This window comes from Ambystoma mexicanum, chromosome 9 (genome assembly GCF_040938575.1).
Source record: "Ambystoma mexicanum isolate Mex_15411 chromosome 9, UKY_AmexF1_1, whole genome shotgun sequence".
NCBI lineage: Eukaryota > Metazoa > Chordata > Amphibia > Caudata > Ambystomatidae > Ambystoma > Ambystoma mexicanum.
In genome coordinates, this window is record NC_090931.1 from 1,071,330,003 (window position 1) to 1,071,348,504 (window position 18,502).

At 44.9% G+C, this 18,502-nt stretch overlaps 1 protein-coding gene across 4 annotated transcripts in view; it reads right to left on the bottom strand.

The window, feature by feature from the left end:
* The window catches only part of TANC1 (tetratricopeptide repeat, ankyrin repeat and coiled-coil containing 1), a 2,406,012-nt gene extending 2,389,101 nt beyond the window's left edge, over positions 1 to 16,911 (bottom strand). For 2 of the 4 annotated variants that reach the window (XM_069616378.1, XM_069616375.1), the window contains exon 1: positions 16,783 to 16,911. The gene's annotated coding sequence lies outside the window, so the exon portion shown is untranslated. The remainder of the gene's footprint in view (positions 1 to 16,782) is intronic. The other 2 variants (XM_069616376.1, XM_069616377.1) reach the window with 1 other exon arrangement.
* Positions 16,912 to 18,502: the final 1,591 nt, after the last annotated feature.

Below are 18,502 nucleotides of genomic sequence, written 5' to 3' on the forward strand. Positions count from 1 at the left end.
TCCCCTCTCATATATGGTACTATCCTTTTGCACTCAAAACTAGACAAATCGAACTCCTTCCCAAAAAACCATCTCTTGACCCCATGCACACTGAAAACTACTGCCCCATTACTATCCTGCCATACTGCACCAGAATTGTAGCATGCCTTGTCACTGGAAGACTGCAGCAACCCATCACCTCAAAGAACATCCTTAACCCCTTCAAATCGGTCTTTGGACCAGGACACAGCACAGAGACCTCTACACATCACATGCTCAAGGACCTCCAGAAAAATCACGGACGATTAAACGCTCATGCACCGTCCTCCACCTCCTTCCTCACTGACAGGACACACTAGGTCTCCTTCCCCCTTATTGATCAGACCCCCCTCACTCCCAGTCAAGTATGTGTACTACAGGGCACCTTGTCACTCCTTCCCAACCTATATGTAGCATCCCTTGCACAGACCCTGAACACACACAATGTCCATGTCTGCCAATATGCAGACAACAAGCAACCATATTTCCAAATGTTATCCCCATCACAACTCCAAACCCTTAAAAGCTGTCCCTGCACCATCACCAACTGCATGGCAAGCCATTTCTTCAAGCTCAACCCTTCCAAAATGAATTCTCTCATCTGCCATTTTTGACCCCCCTCCATCCAAGCACATAGGTAAACTCACCCCCTGGATTCAAGAAGTTTCTAAGGACAACCGACACATATACCTCTCCACACCTGTCAAATCCATTGGCTTTACCATCAACCCCCACCTTTCCTTCACACATCACATAGCTGCTGTCACCAAAACGTGCAATCTACAACTACACCTCCTATACAAGATCAGACACATCCTCTCCCCAGACCATTTCGCACCACAGTCAAAGCACTTGTTCTGTCCAAGCTGAAATAGGGCAATGCTCTCCTCAATTGACTCCCCAACAGCACACTTGCCTCCACTACAAGCCATACAAAACGCAGCAGCTAGACTCATCCTCCACCTATTAGGGCAAAACACAACTGCGGTGTGATTTGCTTACAGCCTAAAATGTCTGATTTCAAAAAACACAGGAGAAAACAACAACCTGTTTTTTGGATAAAACCACTGTGGTTGAGGGCAGAAATATTTTTCAAAGGAAAGGAGAGCTGCTGTTGAAGACAGCAGCAGTAAACAAGGCTGTGGAGGAAGACAGCAAAGATATGGTGAAGTTCTGACTGTCCCTTCCTCCCATTCACGTCTCAATCTATGATGCGCTGATGTGCCGCCTACAAAAAGGGGACAGGATAAGAAGATAAACTACTTACTTCTATTCATTGTAAAACATCCAGCCTTGTACCAGTAATGCCCATCAACCACTCTCTTCCACTATGTGTATGTATTGGAAGAGACAAACAGCCAGACAATAGATCGGTGCGTTAATGGTTTAAAGTAAAAACATCCACTGGGTTATATATGACTAATGACCAAGGGATTCTACACATTAGAAAACCTTTGCAATCTCCAAAAACAAGGATATCAAAATGTTTCACCCAAGGAACTGAGGTTTAAAGAAATGTTTTATTACTGGATCGTGAGTCATAAAACATGTGAAATGTTCACTTAAAAATAAAGGCAGGTGGCAAAGTAGGGAAACTGAAGGGCCGGGAAATTCAGAGCTTGGTTATAAATCGCACAGTGCCCCGGCGAAAATAATATTTTCAGGGCATGCTGCAACACGCGTTTGTGAAAGGCGACAGCTCCATTAGGCAGTGTAATGTACAACATTAAGGTTAACTTGTGGCAGAAACCGAGTTACATATTGTTTGAAATGTGTCCATCACACCACCAAACCGAAAATTTCAAATTGTTTCATCCTTCTCAATATCTATAGAATCTGTGATCAGTTTCCAATTCTGAATTAAAAGTTATATGAAATTGAACATTATGTAAACAATGTCTTGGTATTATCCAAGGTTACGTTGCCTGTGCGGACATGTATTTGGAACCTGACCGTTTTGTCAAATCAATTGATTGGCTTTGTGAATACATGTTACGTTAGGTTATATGCATTTATAGAGCGCAGATCCACCCGAAGGCCTCCTGGTGCCAAAATACAGCCAACAAAGCAGACACAAACCACATAGAAAGGAAAAGTGTTAAGGGAGCGCATAAACTGAAAATGAATCTCAATGGCCCTCAAAGGGGGAGGCAGTAAGTTCCAGAGCTTCGCGGCAACCACTGAAAAAGACTGACCACCCACCCACGAAAACCTAAAACGGGGGGAAAGCAATAAGATTGGCATCCTGGGAACGCGGAGGATGCCTTGGGATATAAGGCTGACACTTAAGTTGTAGATATTCAGCACCCAGGCAAATGCCTGGTGAACTATACATAGTAACTTAAAATCAATCTGTTTCAAAACGGGAAGTCAGTGCAAAGATTGAAGAACGGGAGGGATGCCAGAGCCATATGGGGTGCCTGTGGCGACTCAGGCTGCAAGGTTCTGAAAAAGTTGTAAGCGGTGGATAATGGTCGAGCTAAAAAAGGAGAGTAACAATAATCAATCCAACTCAGAACCAAAGACGCAACCACCGGAATATGTAAAAAAGGAAGAAAAAGTGGAATCTTACAGAGAACTCTAAAATGAAACTAGCCGGCTTGAGAGATAGAACTGAATATCTAAAACAAAGGTCCTTTACAACCAGCACAGAAGTCGGAAAAGGGCCTAAAGCAGAGGGCCAGAAAGCAGAAGTACACTGTGGGCGGGGGGGGGGCAACCAACAACACCTCCATCTTGCCCCTATTCAACTTGAGGCAATTGTCACTCATCCAACAACCCACAGCCTCCAGGCAACCTCTAAGCAGAGTGGCGGTATGTGGCGGAGAGAGATTAAGGCGCACAATAATGTGTGTATCATCAGCATAGGCGTAGCAGCGGTGGCCATGGGAGTGAAGAGTTTCCCCAAGAGGCTGAATAAAGATGTTAAATAAGGTAGGAAACAAGGCAGAGCCCTGGGAACCCCAAGGGCAAGAGAGCATGGAGACCAATAGAAAGAAGTCAGGGAGTGAGTTTTACCACATCTTGACCACAGATTAAATTATCAGGGTATTTTGAGCTGCTACTTTTTCAAGACAACATTCATGAACACAATGTTTATATGTTCCAATTTTCCTTTTGCACTGGTTTCTTGTTGGTTGTGGGAATTAAGTTGGTAATTCAGTATGCCATGGCTTGTTGCCATACCGTCCCAGTGAGCATAATAACTGAGTTGTTCAAACGTTTCCATTAGAACGTTGTTAAGCATACTAAGCATTCCAAGGAAAAACTTAGAACAAAGCAGTAATTGGATTCATGAACATTGTCTTGAAATATATCAGCCAAAGATAACCAGATAATTGAAACATAGGTCTAAACACAAAGGTCCTTTCCCTGATAAAATGCCAAGGCATGAAAGACACTTTGACATTGGCAGTATTACCACGGCTAACGCCACAACAAACAGTTAACATCATATTCAAAGATCTGTATATGACTTTGAATAAAGAATAGGCAAATTAATCACACATTAGCACCCGGGTGGGTGAAGCCAGCCAATCAGGTTGCTAGGAACGCAGAGAACCGCAGATGCAAATCCACATTCCAGCCAGCCTAACGGTCGGCTCCCCCGCCGCCATCTTCCCCTCACCCACCACCCCGTTTTTTAAATTTTGTTTTAATCCTTTCCCACCTGTCACATTTCTGGGGCGGCGGCACTCCCTGCCGCCACCGGCCCTTCCCCTCTACTCCTGCTGGCCGCCATGGAAAGGGAAGAGGGGCTCCGAACAGAGCCCTGCTTTCCTTTCCATGGCAGTCATCTTTGGTAAGTATTTTCCTTTGTAAAACGGGACACCGCGAGCGTCCCATTGTACAAATACTTTTTTCTAGCACCCCGGGTTAACGCTTTGGCAACCTGGGATGCTAATGGCCTTAAGCCCCTGTTCCAAAGGCTGGAACAGGGGTTAATGGCCCGCAGCCCTCGTTCACAAGGGCAGATAACAAGGGCTGCGGGCCGTTAACCCCCGTTCCAGCCCTTGGAATGGGGGCTTAACACCACATTAAATGGATTTGGAGAATAATTCAACAACGCTGTTTTATATTTGGAATCAAATAAAACTGTAAAGAACAAATCACTGAAACAGGAAGACTCTTGATGGGCGGGGGCATTACCTGGCCAGGTAATGCCCCGTGCCAGTCAGAAGCGAGGGCTTTAACGTTAGCCTGGGTCATTACCTGCCTGGTAATGCCTCTGCCCATTGGGGTTTATTGCTATTAGTGTACAGCATGGGTGCACAACATACGGCCCGCGGGCCAGTTGCGGCCCGCCATGCCCTTTTGACCGGCCCGCGAGGCAAAAGACTTTCCTAATGGAGGGCGGCCCGCGGCCGCCCTCCATTAGGAAAGTCTTTGTTGTCTTCCGGGCCGGTGAAAACACTGGCCCTCATTGGCTCAGCAAACACACGCATCACGTCGCTCCTACGAGCCACGTAATGCGTGTGTGCTGCACCAATGGAGGGCCAGCACTACGGCTGGCGTGGTCCATAAGGCTTGATGCCGGAAGGCATTTCAGCCTTGGACCACGCCAGTCGTAGTGCGATTCCAGCGTTCCAGCTTACCTGCCTGCCTTCCAGCACGTCTCCGGTAAGTGGTCTGTTTGTGTTTGTGTGTCGGGTTTGTTTTGCCCAATGTTTGTGTGTGTATGTTGCGGGGGGGGGGTGTCGGATGTGTATGAATGTTTGTGTTTGAATGTTTTTTGTGTGTATGTTGAGATGCGGGGGTGGGGGGGGTGTGTCGGATGTGTATGAATGTTTGTATTTGAATGTATTTTGTGTGTATGTTGAGATGCGGGGGTGGGGGGGTGTGTCGGATGTGTATGAATGTTTTGATTTGAATGTTTTTTGTGTGCCGAGTTGGGGGGTGGGGGTTCGGGTCTGTATGGGTGCTTGTTTGAGAGTTTGCTGATTTGGGGGGTGGGGGGGTTCGGGTCTGTATGGGTGCATGTTTTTGTGTGTGCTGAGTTGGGGAGGGGTGGGGGGTTCGGGTCTGTATGGGTGCATGCTTGAGTGTGTGTGTGCTGAGTTGGGGGTGGGGGTTTGGAGTTGGGGGGTGGGGGGTTTGGGTCTGTATGGGTGCATGTTTGTGTGTGTGCTGAGTTGGGGAGTGGGGGGTTTGGGTCTGTATGGGTGCATGTTTGTGTGTGTGCTGAGTTGGGGGTGGGGGGTTCGGGTCTGTATGGGTGCATGTTTGTGTGTGTGCTGAGTTGGGGGGTGGGGGGTTCGGGTCTGTATGGGTGCATGTTTGTGTGTGTGCTGAGTTGGGGGGTGGGGGTTCGGGTCTGTATTGGTGCATGTTTGTGTGTGTGCTGAGTTGGGGGGTGGGGGTTCGGGTCTGTATTGGTGCATGTTTGTGTGTGTGCTGAGTTGGGGGGTTTGGTTGGGGGTGAGGGGGCCATGGGGCATAGTGTTTGGTTGGGGGTGAGGGGGCCATGGGGCATAGTGTTTGGTTGGGGGTGAGGGACATGGGGCATAGTGTTTGGTTGGGGGTGAGGGACATGGGGCATAATGTTTGGTTGGGGGTGAGGAGGCCATGGGGCATAGTGTTTGGTTGGGGGTGAGGGGGCCATGGGGCATAGTGTTTGGTTGGGGGTGAGGGGGCCATGGGGCATAGTGTTTGGTTGGGGGTGAGGGACATGGGGCATAGTGTTTGGTTGGGGGTGACGGGGCCATGGGGCATAGTGTTTGGTTGGGGGTGAGGGATATGGGGCATAGTGTTTGGTTGGGGTGAGGGGGCATAGTGTAGCTAGGGTCAATAAAATATATATAAGTTCATTAAACAGGCGAGATACAATAACTAAATAGAAATAAATTATAACAATGGAAAATGTGTAGTACAAAATGTAAGATTGAAATGCAAATAAAAATCGTTACCCCTCAAAAACATTCTTTTTCCATGTGTTTAGTACAAATTGGGGGTTTAAAAAGCCTCCTGCCACGCCCCGCCTACCGCCCCGCCCACATTTACTTTTCGGCCCACTATAGCCCTCATGTAAGGTACTTTCGGCCCTCTGTCAAAATCAGTTGTGCACCCCTGGTGTACAGGGATACCAATTGTCGGCACCCCCAAACCCCAAGTTGAAATAAACTACAAAACAAGATGGCCACCATGAATCAGGGAGAAGGTAACTACACGATTCCCATTTTCCTTCTGCAAGATCACATTTTGGTCATATCAATTATATTATTTCATATGCAGAGCATGCCAATAAAACGATTGTCCAATTATGCCCTCTGTGCTATTTAATAGGAATAAGTTAACTTTTTGCTATATGGACTATCCATAGTACCATGTACTTTTCTTGAAGGGCTCCCTTCTTACAGCGTTACAACGTTTTGTAATCAGTGCCAGGGGTAAAATTGGAATTCCTGGAGCAGCAGCTGGTTGTCGGGGTTTGGCAAAGCAGCTATTAAAAGAGTCTCATTATTGCGTTCTCAGGACAGTATAGGCTTAATATAGGACTTTAAAAAATGAGATCAGAAGAAGAATAAAAGAACTGCAGAGAAAATGTTACTCATATATTGCTTTAACATTCAGAGATGCACGCATCAGAACGACCTATTTTGAGTGCCTGAAAGATGTCTGAGATTGCTTTTGTTTTCTAAACTGTGGCATGCAACCGAAAATGCACAAGCCATAACCACTTATGTCGTGCAGTCATATGCTCTATTGCTGATTTTCTGTTGATTGCTCTCAGTCGCTTGCCATATTGCTTTACATTTTTTTCCCATTTGACTTCCCGTTTACATTATTTTCCTTGTTTCACATTTCTTTCCTGTCCGTTCTTTCATCTTGCTGCTGAATCCGTAACTCGTCACTATATTGGTTTGCCACTGCATCAATCTGGGTGCACTTTTTCTGTCAATGCTGCCAACTCACTCAAGATGAGGCTCTAACATACAGCAAAATCGGTATCCCAGACAGAAGATGGCTCAGGGTTTGGGTTCCCCAAGGCTGCTTCTGTTATAGGCAGTATTATTTTGGAAAATTCCTAGAGATTTATTTGTCTAAATCTAATCACCTAACTGGTCTCATATTACTGCTACTTTGCAATGAATACTGCCTTCTGTGTTACAACTAAAGTGTTATTAAAGACTCAAATTCACGAGGTTGTAATAACGTTCTAGTCTTGTCAAAACATTAAAACTCCCAGCACTGCACAACTCACACATGTTAATTAAAATGCAATCTGGCTGCAAATCCCTACTTTTGCAGGTTGCAACATCACTTTAAGATTGCCTCCATTACAGTCTCACAGGCCTGCCTAAAACAAAATTGAATAGTTTTATAAGCATATTGATGCCGCCTTTTAGGTTTCTACATGTCAACCTTTCGGAATACCCCAGCTTTGGACCTTCTCTTTGGTGATACCTTTTAGTACCTCCAAGCGTTGGGACTGACATTTAAATCACCCATTACTAACTCATCAGTGATATTCTATCCCATTCTTCTAGCAACTCTTCTATTCTTGAGATCGATCGCATTCCAACTGTCCCACCATAAATATTGACCTAATGTTCGTTCTTTTGGGGAGTTCCATTAGGGGAGCCTGTAAATCAATCAAGCACGACCCCACATTCAAGACCTTTACATTTAGATGTGTATTTATCCATGTCGCCAATCCTCCATTGGAACACGCTCTTTTCTTGCACTTTATAGCCGACACAAAATAATTAGCATTTTCTTCAATACAGATCTCATTTTTATTGCCCAGGATTTATGGAAGCAGATAATATTGATGTCTCTAATCAAGCTACGCCAGTCCAAGCCATTCACATTTTTGAAAAGACATGTAATGAAAGTATGAATATTTAACTCATCAGGCCTGGGGAATACAAATTTTGTGGGTACATACCACTAGTGGAGGAGGCAACCCATCAGTCTAGTCATCAACAGCTTCTGACACCAGCGCATTTAGCATCATATTTTTTCTTTTTGCTCTAGTGGCAAGCAAGGGTTTTACAGATGTGTTTCAACACTCTTTGCTTCTTGTGCTGGTCAAACTACAATTTCTGACTTTGCTACAGCTATAGTTGACTGGAAGCCTTCTACCGTATTGGCATGTTACAATGATGGGGGAGAGCTCCGAGTAGTACGGTATACACAGTAGGTGGAGGCGTTGTATAGTCAACAAAGAGCAAAATATCCACTCACTCGTGCAATATAAATAGTCACAACGTAGGTCTCCAGGGCCAATGAAATGTGAGGTTTCCAATATATCCTCCTGTGTAACTGAGCAGCATCCCTCAACATTTTGCAACCAGTGGCTACATTTATTTGGAGGGGCATTGCCCATTTCTCCACTTCCTCTTCTTAGTTTGGCTACATTTACGATGCATATCAACCCTCTTTTCCGCAAGTATTTATTAATTGGTCCATCAGCTCCCGCAAATAGTTTTCTTCCTGCAATCTCTGTATTTCCTATCCTTTCCTCACAAAAATCAAGGGTAAATTGCACAATAGTTCCCCAATTGTGTTGGACTGGGCAATTGGACACATCCAATGTCACATTTCGCAGCTTGTGAAGAAACACACCCACCATAGTTTTTCTGCCAGACAGTAATGGTCGAATCTCAATGATCAAAACATTGTTCTCCTCCATGGGGGACCATAAACAAAGCAGACCCTCATAGCTTGCACTGGGAAAAGACATGTATTTGCTTTACGTTTGACCATTTGGTATGGAAAAAAAAGTGCAATTAAAACAATGTGAACCTCTGCTTAAAAGGTCATAAAACAATACAATATTAGAATGAAACACCATAAAATATAAAATTATTTAGTCACTTACTCAGCCACCCTTATTCACCTAGTCATCTACCATATTCGCTGATGTACCTTTGAACTGCCCAGTCATCAACAGGATATTCACCCACTCATCCATCCATATAACTACCCATGCATTAATTCACCTATACACAACCATAGCCACCCACTTATCCAGCCCCGTTTCCTGGGGCGGCTGCCTGGGAAGCAGAGCTTAAGCAGTTCAGGGGAGGGCACAGGAAGGGGCCCACCCAGACAGCTGCCTCTGAGCCACCAATCAAAAGTTAAGCCTTGCTTGGTTTCAAATAAAGGAATGCATATTCTGAACTCAGAGATGCTCTGTAGACACACATCCTCCTCCACCCACCCTCTCCAGCTTTTTGTTGACAGAGCCTTTAAAGTTGGGGCAATTTATAAGCCATTGTTTTAGACCACAGTGATAAGAACTGGATATGGGTCATCTTTATTCTGATGGCCAGCATAACGCATCAGTTAGCTGACCAAATTTACCGGAGGCTTGGATTAATATCTCACTTTCCATTTCACTACTTCAGCAGCAAAGTACAACCAATAATATATATGATAACAAAGCTAAAAAAAATTCAATAACCTTTGAACTAGAGTCCTTGGTAGTCCAGATATTATTGGTCTATAAACTGACCATGTGACAAACTTAACGAATCAGTACAGTCCTTGTGCATGACCACACTGTCTCTTCTCCTCCACTTCCTCTTTCATTGCTGCTCGGCAGCTAGTTAAGTGCTTTTTTCCTTAATCTTATGAATGTCGTATGTGATGTACTAATGTATTGTGTGGTCATAGGGCCAGACCTGCATGCACGCACACAGCGTAGAGGATCTAGCAGAGCTTATCTGCATTTTCGGGTGATTGAGGTTGCAGTCGCGACGGGGCTGGTGCTCCGGCAACTGCAACCATAAAGGAAGACCCACAGAGGGCAGCACGGCCACAGAAGAGGGAGCGCAACAGGACCACGCAGTTCTGACACTCCCTGCAATCCACGGACCGTTACTACAGTATAATCTCTGTCAATAGATTGCTCCGTAAGCATTTATATACATCTCCTTGGATACTTCAAGGGACATAATGCGCTCGATAATTCAGAGCACAACGTTCCTTGAAATCATGACTCGCAATTAGCAAACGCAGCGCCCCTGCAGGCCACAGAGAGGTACTGCAGCTCTCATATTGACGGGCACAGTCCCAGGTAAAACCACACACATACACAAATATACATACACACAAGCTCCAAGAGGTTAACCATAAATACTCCTGGCATAATATAATACCCGGTGTTCTGTGCTGACATGAGCTCTTCCAGTGATGGGGGCAAGGCTAGTATTACCCAAAAGAGGAGGCACTCGGAGATGACTCCGGTCCTTCAAAAAGCCCTGGGGGCCTTGTTGGGGCAAGGACCACAGCAAATAGCTGATGGAGGATTGGCTCAAGTTGTCACAGGGTCTTGAGGAGAATAAAGGGCTGAAAACACAGGGTGAAAGAGGGTAGAAAGATAGCCCGCAGGGCAGATGAACCCCATAACCCCGCCCCCCCAGGTACACCACCTAAGAAGAAGGGCGGTAAGAGAAGGAGAGTGAGATCCAAGGCGGGACCTAGCAGGTCCCAAGATAAATCCTCTGATATCCCAGTAGGAGATGAGGATTGGGAGGATGACTATTCAGAGGAGGAGGTATACTCAATATCATCCGAAGAAGAAGAAGGCTGTAAAGCAACAAAGACAAAGAAAGAGGAGACCGAGGAGGATGGTGCACCCCGTTCTTCTCCGAATGGGAGCTGCCAAAGAAGATAGTGGCCTATCTGAGAAAACGCCCAAGAGCGCCCCTAGCAAAGGAGGCTAGGAGTAAGATGGGGGCAGAATACCCACAACGTCACCTCACGGAGGGTGCTGCTGCGACACCCGAGATTGATAAGAAGATGATCACTTTTATGAGCAAAGATGTAAGGAAAGGTATGGATAGGTCCTGGTGATCATGCCAGGACAAGATGCTGGACATGGTGGGACCACTCACCAAGATATTGCCGATAGGTGAAGAAGCCAGAGAGAAGTGTGAACCGGTGGACCCAATGATTTTGATCGGGTGGGCCCAGAGAGCAATCTGCATGTTAGGTAAAGAAAATCATGCTATTACCACAGAAAGAAGAAGATCACTTCTAATGAACATAGATCCAAAACTAAGCGAACTAGCTTCATCAGATTCAGCATTGACAGCTAAGAGGAAGCTCTTGGGAGATTCCTTTATCTAGGAACTAACAAAGTTCAAACTCTTATGCGGCGCTGGATAAAGCGCAAACGTCACTTGAGAGGGTTTGGAAGACAGATGTTCGGGAGGACCAGCAGAGACAGGGGTCGCTCTGCTGGCCGATTCCCATTCAATAGATCCTACAATGATAGGACGCAGTGGCAAGACCAAGAGGGCCGAAGGCAGACTCCCTTCTTTCCCTCAAGTGGCAGTGGAAGGGAAGAGGCTGGAAGCATGGAGAGCGGCAACAGAACTCCACAGGTGAGAGCGAACAGCCTGCACTTAGTTACCCCAGCAGTATGGGGGAGGCTAGCAGAATTTATAAAAAATGGGTACGTTATATCTGGAGATACATGGATACTAGAGACTGTGCAAGGTTTTCATAAGATACCACAACAGAGGAACCCTCCAAGGGGTTTAGATCTAAACAAAGAAGACAGACTATTATCAGAGGAAGAACTGAGAGGGCTTGAAAGCAAAAATGCCATAAAACAGGTAACAGATTCTACAAGAGGTTTCATAAGCAACATGTTCCTTGTGAAGGGGAAACACAAGGTAAGACCAATTATAAATCGGAAGGGTTTGAACGAATTTGTTGTATAAAGACACTTCAAAATGGAAAGGATACACCTGTTAAGAGACACAATAATTCAAGGAGATTGGCTCGCCAGAATAGATCTAAAAGACGCATACCAAACTATACCCATAGCAAAAGAACACTGCAAATCCCTAAGATTTATCTGGAGGGTGTGGGATGCGCGGGGGGTGGGGGGGTTTGGGGAGGGGAGTCAACATGGGAATTCCGATGCCTTCCCTTCAGACTGGCATCCGCACCATGGTGCTTCACCAAAATAATGAAGCCAGTGGTGACTAGAATCAGGGAATAAGACTCATAATATACCTAGACCATATATGTTTGATGTGTCAAGACAGACACTTCAGATGCAGGTGCAGACAACAGTAAAATTATTGCAGGATCTGGGCTTCCTAATAAATTGGGAGAAATCCAGAATATTGCAAGAAGAGACAATGGAATTTCTGGGGTTTATATTGGACTTGACGCAGGGATCCATCAGCCTACCCATTACCAAGGTGAACGCTATCAAGAAACAGATAAGACACACTCTAGCAAGAAGAGAGATGTCGCTGAGAGACATTGCAAGGTTAGTGGGATGACTAGCATCATCAATCCAGGCTATATTCCCTGGGCCGCTACATTACAGAGCGCTACAGAGATTAAAGACCAGACACCTCAGAAGGGACGCATCCTACGAAACAAACGTTATCATCTCTAACAAAGTAAGGGAGGAATTAGAATGGTGGCTACACCACATGGATGCATGGAACGGGAGAGCCATATTTGGCTCAACCCCGGAACGGATCATCTAATCCGATGCCAGCAGATGGGACTGGGAGCCCGATGCGGGAACCTGTCGACAGGGGGCAGGTGGTCAGAACAGAAGACAACTCCCCACATCAACTGTCTAGAATTACTGGCAGGGTATTTTGCAGTTAAATGTTGGACTCAAGAGAAGGCACAATGTTGTGTCTTACTCAAGATCGACAACGTCTCGGCGGTCAGGTACATAAACTGACTGGAAGAGATGAGATCCAAATTATTGGCAGAATTGGCGAAAGAATTCTGGGAACTCTGTCTTCAGAAGAAAGTGTCAGTGACGGCCGAGTACTTACAACAAGGTGGCTGACTGGAACTCCAAATACCGCAGGGACCACCAGTGATGGGAAGCTGGAAGAGGTGTTCCAAGAACTGGTGACTCGATGGGGGCCATACCAGGTCGACCTATTTGCATCGAGATTGAACAAGCAACTACCTCGGTTCTTCAGGTGGAGACCGGACCCAGAGGCAAAAGCGACAGACGCCTTCCTCCAATCATGGAGTCAACAAACGGATTACGCGTTTCCTCCTTTCTCCATGATAGCAAGGACGCTAGCCCCGGTAAGGCAGCAGAAAGCATCATCAGTGCTAGTTACGCCGGACTGGAGGAGACAGGTGTGGTTCCCCAGCCTACTGGAATTATCACACCACAACCTGGTGGATCTACCCAGTTACGGGTTCATTGTACGGGACCACAGAGGCCTCAAACACCCTTCAGTGAGGTTAGGCAAACTCAATCTAAACACATGGGCGATTTCGGGAAATCTTGGTTTAGGCCAGGATTATTGAATGAGGCTGAAAACATCATGAACAAATCCTGGGCCCCCAAGAACACACAGAGCTTACAGATCTGCATGGGCTAGCTGGTGTATGGAGAAGGACATTCATCCTGATGGAACAGATGTAGTTCATGTGGCCAGTTTCCTAGCACAGATGGCAGCTCAAGGGAAAGCATATAGAACCATCAATACGGCCACGTCTGCGATATCAGCAGGGCACCCCAGGATCGAAGGGATCATGATAAAACACCCCCTGATTTGCAAACTATTAAGGGGAGTAAAGATGTCTAGACCACCTAGAGAGAAATACTCAATTATGGGATGTGGACACAGTACTGAAACATTTTCTATCATGGCCGGATAAGCAGGATTTATCCAGGAAGGCCATTTCAGGCAAACTATCAATGTTCCTATGTCTACTGTCCTGTAAAAGATCGTCAGACATTAGAGCGCTGGAGATCAACAGGAAGACTATATCACCGAACAGAGTGACCGTCCTCATAACTAGGAGGACTAAGACCGGTTTGAAATCCATATCAGATGATTCTTTTCTGAGTCAACCTAAACTATGCCCGGTCAGATGTTTGTCAGCATATGAGGAGATGACGAGGGAAGTGAGACCACCAGGGGAAAATCACAGTTATTAATAGCGATCTGTAAACCATTCAAGGCTGTAACACCGGCTACTATAGCCAGATTGCTTAGATGGGTGATGGATCAAACAGGCATTGACGTAGTAAAGTATGGTGCTCACTCATCAAGGGGAGCAATGGCTACCAAGGCATTTAACATAGGAGTGGAAGACATTATGAGATCAGCAGGTTGGTCGAATTAATCGACTTTTAAAACATTTTTTTTAAACCAACAAAGAGTGTGGCATTTTTAAGGGGGAGTAAGCTTTGAACAAGCATAATCCGAGCCTCCGGTCTTGACATAGAATTCAGATTTTCAACACATTCGTTCCAGAAAGTCATCATTCTATTAAAAACACAGAGACAAAGTATTATCCCACCCTGTCAATCGTAATATAAATGAATATAAATGAACATGTAAAGAACTGATTTAGAATTTCTTATAAATGCTCAAGTGGATCTGATGATGAATATGATAAAAGTGTTACATGTTTTATATGCATAAAGTTATAGCAAATGGAAACATATTGTTTTACGAGATTGTCCCACCCTCTTTCGACTTGCAGTCCCCAGATATATTTGTCTTATTCTAATACGTTTGGTGGTGGATAACAAACAAACAGGGAATTGAGGAAGGTGTTTTGCATAGACGACGGGATGGTGAATATCCATGGACACAATTTCGACTGTCCCCACACTTAAACACATAAAGCAATCAAACAAGTTGCCTCAAATTGTACATCCTCTATGCCAAACATCTATGCTACATCGCCGCAACATGATTTTCACCAGCTGCAGGCCAGCACCAATAAGCAACGCTAATGCCAGTTCTGTTAGATAAAGCATAGGCCGGCTCTTTTTTGCAGAAAGAACACTTGGGGCCTGCCCAATGGTGAGGAGGTAGCGGATGCGAAACAGTGGTCCCTTCTTCACGTATCAGAAGCTGGTTTTGTTTAAAATGCTTCATCAGCTTATTACTGGCCAGCTAATGTTTTTAAGAAGTACAATCCTTTCTGCACATTTGTCACTTTTTATAGGGGGTCTCTAATAGGGTATTCGTTCCGGTCTATAGTTATAATTCCCTAAAGATGTACCTGCATTGGGGTCTGGGCATGATCAGACTGCGACCCAGCCCCTCCTCATATTCAATTCTCCAAAAACAAGAAGCAAAAGAGACCTTACACCCCATTTGAGTGGCTGATGTTGCAGTCATTGTTATCCTCACATCCAAAAACATATGATGCGTATGTATGGTTCATGGTTACAAACATTTTAATGTTAGGGTGAGAGTTGTGAACAGTGATGTGAGCACCAAGCCTTGTGTCCGTTATGTATTTACTGATTCAGACATGCAACATTTTTATCATAGACTTGTTCATCAAATACAGAGATCTCTGGTCATTGCATTAAATCACTGAGCATTTTGAGACTATAACAAAGCAGACAGAACAGGTAATTGTGCTATTTGTCCCCTTTCCTAGGAGTATTCTGAGAGAGTACAATAAGAGTGTACCAGACTGCCCACCTTGGAATGAAAACCTGCTTTCAGAAAATATTTCATATGGATAGTCTAGTGTTACCCCTCGAGAAACGCAAGTGAGGTGCTTCGAACAGAACACCTACAACCCAGGGGCAGTGCGCACTCTGACCGCGGCAGGCGGGTCACACCACAGTGTGCCAGTATGGGCAGTTTGAAACTGCGCTCAGGCAAGGTCGTTGTTAAGAGCAGGTGACAGAAGAACCATTTACTTCGGCAGCAACAGCTGTGTTTTCACAATAGATTTCTTCTGTCAATACTTTAATTACAAAGTAATGAAACTAGATGTATTTGTTTAGCAACGATTTATTGATATTGGGGAAGGTTTTGTTGCGTGAAACAGTGGTGTAGTTTGGAAGTGACTTGTGTCAGTCAGGGGGGCACATTGTAGTGTTTCGCCGTGGGCCCCAAGTTTGCTAGAAACTGCCCTGCACTTATTCATCCACCAAAACAACAATGTTCAATCACTCAGAGTTAAATCGCCAGACCTAGTGTCTTTGACAATGTTTCCTTTAAGTCTAAATAGAAGAAAGGCCAAAAGGTAAACACAGAGAACAGCAGAGCACAAACAGCGATAGATAAAAAAAAGACTCATGCCTGCCGAGTAAAAACGGATAAACTTTCATTTAGCATGTTGTGTACTAAACTTAGAAGCATGTGATAAAGGTTTCAGCATATGTATAAAATTTGTTTTATTTGCAACATTAAGAGTTGCTTGATTGGATAACTAAATATAGACATGTACGGACCTTGCATGCACAATTATAGTATAGCAAGAAACGTCCTCTAGTATCCTGGAACATAACCATATACAGTAAACGTGGCTACTCATCAAGGCTTTAGTAGGGAGGTCAGTTGTACCTTTCAATGCAGAACAAACCTTTATTTTGGAAATGCAAGGGAGACAAATCAACGTTTTGAATGCTCAAAATCCAAAACACTAATAAAACTTGAAGGAAAAATAAAGGTCTTATTCCAAATAAGTGCCCTGACACGTATATGCATGATTCTGCGAGTGCATGATATTATTGAATGTTGTTTCGGTTTTACTGTAAGATCCACAGGAGCCCATGAAACCCAAGCCACGAATATCTAGTACTGGCACTTTATGAATCATAATGCATTCAGGGACTTGTAGTCTCGACTCAACTGAAACAATAAGTTCTGACGCCAAAGTTAAATAACGAAGCACAATTTAAGAGATTTAAAAATGCACTGCTATAAGAACATATTTTGGCACAAAGTCATGCTATCACTATAGTTAAAGGATCTCCCGGTCAACTGGAACCTGACGTACACAACATAAACATTTGGACAGAAGTCAACTACGGTCAAAGTAACCCACCTGCACATAAGTTTTAGTTTTCCCAGAATCGCCAGAGCTGTTTGACGAGTTAAATAAAGTGCACAGCGCACGTCCCGAAGTGAGAAATCGACTTCCCAAGTTCCCATCCCATCTGAGAAGCGGACCCTAGCAACGCTCCGCCTCCTTCTCGTCACGTGACTTGCACTTTACGTTCAGGCCACGTATGTCTGTGCTCTGCGATAGCTCCAGCCTCCTCCCTTCGGCACTTCGTAATTATTGCAGGAGCGGGAAGACTGGAGAAGGAACGATCGTTGTGGCTGACAGCTGAAGCGCCTGGGCATTCCTTCGAGATAACAAGGGCGATGCAGGCAGTATTCAGTCGAATGTGCCGTAAAATCGTTTACAGTTGGAGACATGTTACCCCGCTTGGAAGGGCGAAATGCTTGTTTTCTTTTGTAGAGATGGAATTTGTCTGGGTTGGCATCGGTAGTAAATTTAGATTATCAGTACTGGCAGAGGTCAAAGTAGCCGGGAACTAAAAGACATGACGTTCCATTACTTCTTGGGGCAATCCATGATCGTTCCATTACTTTATGTAACCCGAATTACCGTTCCAGGAGGGCAACTTTAAAAACAAAACAATTCAACTTCTCTCCTACTTGGGAGCCAGTGTAACATGTCACTGTACTATCTTGGCATGCCTGCATTGGTGGTGTTTATTTCAATAGACTGCTTGGGACATAGCATTCCCAAGCAGCCAAAAAGCTTAAATCTGCATGTGCAGCAGTGTTTGCAGGATATGGGAGGTGTCCCAGGAGGATAGCTCAGCGGCAACGTGCTCGCCTTCTAAGCAAGATGACACGAAGCAACACAGGTTCGATCCCTGTCTGCACTGTGTTTTCTTAAGTCTTGCTAGAACCGTTGTAAAATGCAGGGTGAAGTGGAGGAAAGGAAGCACCCGGTATTGGGTTTGATTTTGGGAGGTGACAGTGAGTATTAGGGTGGGTTTTACACTTCGACCACTGAGTACAGGGGCAGAAGTCCCATCTTTCCCCCCATGAACAGGCAACAGAGCCCGACCCCTCCTGAGTTTGAAATCGTGCTTTCCAAGGCACACTTGTTCAGATACAACCAGAAAAATCCGTAGGATGTACCCGCTGTTTTGAATATATTAAATGTCAGTAATAGTCACTCAACATGCTGAGCTACCTTTCTTTAGCAATTAGCATGGAATGCAGATCTCTAATACCACACACAATTACTACATTGCCAACAGTCATGTTAATGTTTTAATGGCCAATCATCTCCATCATCATCAACACTGAACATCATCATCGACACTGAACTCCGTTTCATTTTGGATGTGCAGTCGGAACATGAAAAATGAAACATCTCTACTACGGAAGGATCCTGTCCCTCTACTACGGAGGGTCCTGTCCCAACTGCTAAATAACTATGGGGGCACTATTTGGGGATGTGATCTGTGCAGCCGTTCACAGAGAGGGAGATTCGGCCAGCATAGCGAAGTATATGTTAACGTTTATCAAGATTTGGGACTTGTAGTTCAGTGCAGAAAGATAGAATATTCATGGTTCTGTGCACTGGCGTCCATAGAGATCACTATTGGGGGGTCTGCAAACCAGGGGGCACAAATAAGACTAGGGGGTCGGACGGGGGCACAAGTAAATGTACAAATAATAAAAGTATTTTTTACCAAGCTGTTTGTATTTATTAAAAATGTATCATACCTGTTAACATT